Consider the following 7634-nt stretch of genomic DNA (forward strand, 5'->3'; position numbering starts at 1 on the left):
GAGCACAGTGTTAAACACATCTTCTCATTTAACTAAGGCCGATAAGAGTCATACCACACTTACCATACTTTTCCACTACCACGTCATTTTTCCCCTCACCCCACAAAACTGATGGGTGTTATACCATACATTACCACACTTTTATTTAATTTTAAATATATGTAAATAATATATCAATATTATATTATCTTTGTAGGGAATTAAAAACCATGAATGTTGATTTATTTTTATAATATATATATATATATATATATATATATATATATATATATATATATATATATATATATATGATTTACCAGTGTTCTAAAAGGCGCGCCATGGCGTGAGGCGTGGCTTTGCCGTTACGAAAAGCTTCATAACGTTGCTATTAGGCGTAACGCGTGGCAAGGCGTGATATGGCGCGCCATGGCGCGTTATGGCGTGTTATGGCGCGTGTTTTTTCGTTTGAGACACAGTTTTTTTCTCTTCGTTATGTCTTTTCAAATCGGAGATACAAGTATTGTGGTTTTTGTTAACTTTTTATTATTAGTTATTGATCTAACACTTCTAATAAGTAGTTATATTTAATATAAATTTATATTTATGTGGTAATATAATTTTAAATTAATACAAAATCGCCGTCTTACATCACGCCTTGAAAAACGCCGTGGCTCGCCATGGTTCGTTAAGCTTGAGGTTTGGCCTTGCCGCCACGCCACGCCACGCCTCACGCCATTTAGAACCTTGTGATTTAATAATAATTAAAACAAAAAAGGGAAAAAGGAAGAAAAAAAAAAGGTGCAGTAAAACCATGACTCGAGGCAAGCATACCGCACTTTTCAATGGGGGGTCGGTGCGGTGTTTCCGCACACTGCATTATACCGCAGTGTGCGGTACACTGCACACCGTGTGGTCTAATGTATATTCACAAGTCTAGTGGAATCCACGTAGTCCAAAAACTTGTACACAACATATTAAATCATACCATATGATTAAACAACTAGTTTTACTCTTTAAAATATTATTTCCATAAAATAATAATTTCCTAATATTATTTTCACAAATTAATAATTTCTAAAAATTAACTATAAAATTTGAATATATTTAATTTTATTAACAACTGAATTCTTAATAAATAATCAATAAGTGACAACTTGATAAAGGTGTTACCCTATATGACAACTTGAAGCTTGTAAAGAAGAGGAGAAGCTTGAGGATTCAAGGAGAAGATAGTAGATCCAGAGACTTCATTTCATCCTCATTATTTTCTGGTAATCAAATCTCTAACTTTCTTACTAGTTTCTTAGATCTCCTTATTTTCACTTTATTTGGGTTTTTGGTCCAACGAGCTTGATCTTTGGGATATGGATGTTCCAAGCGAGTGAACCATCAGATCTGGAATCATTAAGGGATGTTATGGCATAAAGGTGTAAACTTTATACCATTGGAGCTCCCATGTAAGCTCTAAGATGTCATCTTGACCTTTTAAGCCCCAAAAGGCCATGCATGGAGGTAAAGGCAGAAGCTTTACGTGTTCAAATGATGTCTAAGGCCTAGATCTTTGTTTGTATGCTTTAGTTTGGAGTATGGATGACTTGTGGACCAAGATCTAAGTTCTAGAGAGTTAGGGTTTTAGCCAAACCCGTCAAATGAGGGTATTAATGGACTTTACCCTTAAAAGGGCATTTTCAGTATATATGAGAAACAAGAAGCTTAGATATGATGAGTAAGGGCTTAATCCGTTAAGATGGCCCAAACAGACAGAGGAACTCGTCGAGTTCATAAAGAAACTCGACGAGTTAAGGCGAGTTGTCCTGATTCTAAATATAGTAGAACTCGACGAGTTGACTCGCTTAATCGCGACTATGAGTAGCCAGGGAACTCGGTGAGTCAGGGGGATAACTCGACGATTTGGATCGCGATTTCAGGTTTTTGAATTATAGAACTCGGTGAGTTGATGGATCAACTCGGCGAGTTGAGTCAACCCAGAAAATTGACTTTAACCAGAATGTTGACTTTGAGCAGGGGTAAAAGGGTCATTTTACCCTAAGAAGGATTATCACTTTTTGACTAAGTGTTATTGGGATAATGATAGTCGGGGAGTCATTGGAGCAGCCATCAGAGATTCCTCACACGAGATTTCACAATTAGCGTACGAGGTGAGTTTCCTTCGGTAGGAACAGGTCGAAGGCACCAATGTCGGCCCGTGTAGAGTATGTATGATGATGATTAGTAGCTAAGTGTGGGCATGGCCCATATCTTGGACTTGTTTATGATTAGTAGCTAAGTGTGGGAAGGGCCTGTATCTTAGACTCGTTTATGATTAGTAGCTAAGTGTGGGAAGGGCCCATATCTTAGCATTATCTGAGTATGATTATGAATTGGTAGATTATGGTATACTTGTTGTCTGAGTGATACTTGTATGTATGTTTTGATAGCGGGGTGTGGGCGGGGGCCCGTATCCTCCAGATACAGGAGCGTGGGCGAGGCCCGTACATCCTAGCCAGTTGAGTGTGGGCGAGGCTCGTATCTCATAGATAGCTGAGTGTGCGCGAGGCCCGTATCTCATAGTCAGCCGAGTATGGGCAGGGGGCCGTATTACCTTGATTGTGGGTGAGGCCCGTATCTCCTAGTTGCATGTTATATGTTATGTGTATGATATGTGGTAGTTTGGGGAGACTCACTAGGCTCCGTGCTTATAGTTTTCTGTTTTGGTTTCAGGTACTTCCGGTAGCAAAGGGAAGAGCTCAAGATGACTGAATTGCACACACCACAACTTTTAGCCTGGGAGGATTCACTCTGATATTTATGTTGGATTAGTGTCTAAGTCCATAACTATTTTGGTATGTACTTGACCCGATGGTGCATGGTCCTTTTGGGTTGCCTTCACCAAAGCAACTTGATTGGAGAAATAAATAGAGAGAGAGGTTATTATGATTTATTAATATGTTATAAGAATAATATATTAAATGAGAAATCATATTTGTTTAATTAATATTGGTCAATAATTAATTAAGAATTAATTTTGTGATCAAGTGTAATTAATTAAACTTGAGGGGTTGAATTGTAATTATGTGATAGTTACAAAATAAGGTAAGGATTATCTTATATATATGGTGAACGAATTTGAGGTGTAAATCCCTTAGAATTTGACTACGATAAGGATTTCTAGGACTTATCTTATGGTTGCTTGGTGGACAAGCAACTAGATAAGGATAAGGACTAAAACCCTAATCTTTACACCTATATAAACCCCCTAAGGCATAGGAATTCGTCTAACCCTTCCCAAGAGGTCCTAAGGACGAATTCTAACCTCCCTCCTCTCTCTTTATACCTTCTCCATTTGCTCTTGGTGTTTGTAAGCCATTAGAGGAGTGACACTTGTGACTCTCAGCTTTCCAAGGTCAGTTTAAGGAGGAATTGGATTGTTATTGCTATATAACAATCAAGGTATGTTCTTAAACCTAATTACATGTGAATTCTGATTTCCATATGCTAGAATTAGGGTATATAGTCTTGGATTCAAAGTATGTACAATAGAGAAACCTAGATCCAAGCTTTAGGGTTTGTATGAGCACATAGGATATCTTATGACCAAAACCCATCAGTGGTATCAGAGCCATGATTGGTTTCTATTGTATTGATGCTTGATGTAACTAAAAAATCGTGTTTTGGCCTCACTGTTCGACCTGACTCGGCGAGTCACTCTTGGACTCGGCGAGTCAGCCCTACTCGGCGAGTTCCAGAGGGTGACTCGGCGAGTCGGTGTGTCAGACAGTGCTTATCTCGGGATTTCTTGCTGTTTTTGCATTAGGATAATTACCTTATCATGTTAGATTAGTATTAATCCGATTATATGATATATTTGACTATAATTTTAATCTAATTGAAGATATTTATCAATTAATAGGATAATTGTTTCCTTATAAGATAATTGATTAATTATTTTAAGTAAATTGATAAATTATTTTGCAAGAAATCATCAAATATGGATAATTATGTGATTAAATGTTAATTTGAATTATTTGTTATTTGATCCTTGTTGTTGTGAAAAGTTTCATATTTGGCCCTTTAGGTTTTATAGTTTAAATTTGAACCCCAAAAGTTTTGTTGTTTTGAAATTTAAATTGTTGAAACCCTAATGTTGTGAAAAAGGTTTCAAAACTTGCCCTCAAGTTTTGGAATTTAAATTTTGATTAAATAGTTTAATTTTGATGCATATTTAAATTCTAAACCCTAATGTGTTGAAATGTTTCAAAACTTGCCCTCAAGTTTTGGAATTTAAAAGTTGATTAAAAGTTTAATTAGGAAGGTTAAATTCTAAAACCCTAGCATAGTTTTGAAAAAGTTCAAATCACACCCTTATGGTTTTATTAATTAATTAAGGTGTATAATTAAAGGAGGTTTAAATAAATCCATAAAAGTTTAGGTTTACAATTTAAGTGAATTAAAAGTATAATTGTTAAATTGAACCACCTAGTATTTTAAAAGTATAAAAATACACCCTATACTATATATAACATTAAAGGTCTAACATTATATATATGTATAAGTAAAAGTCAGTCTTACCGTTAGTAGGCCTCATTCACGAAGCTGGTCTATAAGGGGTGTTTAAGGAAATTGCCTATAAAATGGCGATTGAATGGGTATCCACTCTTACCCACCGCACTCTTGACTAGTGGAGAGTCGTTAGCCGAACGGGTAGGATAGGACGAAACCTTCCATTATAAGTATAATGAACTAAATGTTTTCATAAAATTCCCAATCTTAGTTACTTAGGCAAAAGTGAATTGATGCAATTCCATGAAATTACACTTTGTGCCCTTGCGAAGACGTTAGTGGAGCGTGTGTGGTTAACCGGCACACTAAATGGGTCTAAGCAAAGGTAGCAAAGGGTGACTCAATGTTTGTCATAGTTCGGTGGAGCGTGTGTGGTTTACCGGCACATCGAATAGGTGACTGTAACATGTGAGGGCACCATGTAAGTTTGCATGGTTATTCACACCCGCTTTGTGATCCTCGACATCCCAGTCACAAACAAGAGGGGCATATCGAGATTTAAACATGCCATTGAAAGTTCAATGAATCTCAAAGGATCTAGGAGTTTTCATAGATTTAAAACTTAAATTCTTTTTCGTTTTTTCTTGGTGGAAATTAGTGAATCGTCATTCACTTACCTTCAAATATTCTGCAATTAGGGTTACGGCATCCCTCTCCCGAGTTGTAGAATATTGTGTTGGGTCCTAGCCTTAGTATCTCATTTGGGTGATTTACTAAGGACTCAATCAATCAACTAACTTGAATTTGTTTTTCTCCCATTTTGTAGATGTCAAAGTTCGACAACTATGGTTTTCCCAAATCCCGTGGAACAAGCTTTCCACATGAAGATGGTATTCCACGATTCAATCGAGGAACAAGAAATCATGTTTCACTTCCTCCTCCTCCTCCTATTGTTCTCCCCAACCCACAAGATCGAAGAATTGAAAGGTTCAATATCACTAAAGCCCTATTGGAAATGAAACATGAAGATGGTAAACCCGTGTGTGCCCACGTTCTAGGAATGAAATCACACATTGATAGGTTGATAATGTTGGGCGTGTCATTCCCAGATCAGTTGGCTGTAAATTGGGTTTTGCAGTCACTTCCTGAATCATATAATGAGTTCAAAAGAAAGTATTATATGATGGATCATGACGACAACCTCATTGACCTAACTTACATGCTCATTGCTGCTGAATCAGAAATGATTTGGCGAAGCAATGGAGCGTATTTGTTGGGAAAGTCAACCGACCATGCTTCCGAGGACGTTCTAGGAGAACCGACTTGTGTTTACTGCCAAAAGAAAGGGCGTTGGATACAAGTCTGCCCAAAGAGCCTGAAGAGTCCAGAAGATGGGAGAGTCAAAGAGTATGGCTGCGCCTCAGGTAAAATCCACTATCTAACTCCATTAAGTTCCTATTCATTAATTCTTAATACATAATGTAATAAGATTACATTTGAATGTTTTACAGGATCGGTGAAAAGAAAGGAAGCTTGGTGAAAGAGCAAGATGAATCTAATCACAAGGAATGGATCTTGATTGCATGGACTTGAAGATTAGATTTTGAGCTTAGATAGTTATGATAGAGTTGTTAGAAATTTCCTTTTGAAATACATAGTTTTCAATGGATTTTGCATTGTAAGGACAAATGTCTTCCGCTGCTTTTATAAATAAAATAAATTTTCGTTTGACTTATTTATTTATTTATTTCCTTGCAATGAAATCGTTATGAAAATTGGTGTTTGCATATTTCTACAACAAATGGATATGATTCTTATTTATGGTGTTTATGGAAAAATCGCGAATTTACCAAATAGGGAGAGTTTCTCATCGCCCAAAGTTTCAATTGGACAGAAATTTAGAATCACGCAACTTGGTTGCACGATGAATGAGAAATTTCATATTTGGAAATTAGACAAATTCATTGACAAAGAGTCAAGTGAAGGACTCAGAGATCGAGCACACAATGTTGCGTGTTGATCAAGACCACCATAAGAGTAACAATGATATTCGTCATGATTTACTAAAGGTTTAGTAAATATGATTAAGTGTAATTCTGAATTGATTAAAGGGTTTAGATCAATAGCAGAACGAATAAGAAGAATCAAGTAGGCAGAAAGATAAAAGTTTCTCCATTCTAAGAAGATGGGAAAGTACCTTTTATGCTTTATGATAGGTCTTAATGATTAAGAACCATACCTCAATTGATCCTCTAAGTGAGTCTTAGTCCAATTGTATGTCTAAGAAGAGGAATCAAGAATTGAAGAAATGGTTAAATCAATAAGTCAATCATACTTCGTTCCAATAACAAGTCTTAAAGTTAAGATTGTGACATTGAGTGAAAGGTATTAAGAAGGTTTGTAACTTTCATTAAATGTGGAAAGTTGTGATGTCTTGGATAAGACAAAGACCAACTAGGACCAATTTATGAAGTGTTTTGATAAAAGATACACTAACTCTTGAATATTTGTTTGTCAAGAAATGGTTTTTGACAAGAGAATCATATATGTCAAGGAGTCAGTGGGAGTCTTAATAGTCTTGAAAGGTTTCAAGAACAAATCAAATAAACCTTATCGACCATCACTAGCACACGAGTTGAGGTTTACAACCTATCGTGTTGACATTATTTTGATTCTATGCCAATCCAATCGAGTTAATTATGCATGTGAGTTCTATGAGTTCTCATTTTGAACGCATAAAAGGCAAAGCACCTTAATCAAGGAAAGGTACATTGATAGGAAATGGTGAGCTGCTTAACTACTTGGAAGACATGGTGGGCAGCTGTGCTACCATAAGGCAAGAAATCAAGATTAAGAAAGTTCGCTCAATATGAGTTTGAATTTGTCGTAAACTTGGTTTTGACAAATTCACATGGATAGGAACAAATACACTGTTTAAATCTAAGTGTCATAAGATTTCCTCCTTCATGAAAATGATTGTGAGGAAATGCTTTCACTAAGACAGATTTTAAGAAGATAGTGATTGTAAAATTGCATTCTCGAATTCAATTATGGTTACGGCATCCCTTTCCATAATTTGAATTGTGAGGTTTGGCAATTAGTCTTAATTGTTTAGACACACATATGAACTATCGAAGGCAAAGGTGTATAAA

Source organism: Lactuca sativa, chromosome 1 (assembly GCF_002870075.4).
Source record: "Lactuca sativa cultivar Salinas chromosome 1, Lsat_Salinas_v11, whole genome shotgun sequence".
Classification (NCBI taxonomy): Eukaryota; Viridiplantae; Streptophyta; class Magnoliopsida; order Asterales; family Asteraceae; genus Lactuca; species Lactuca sativa.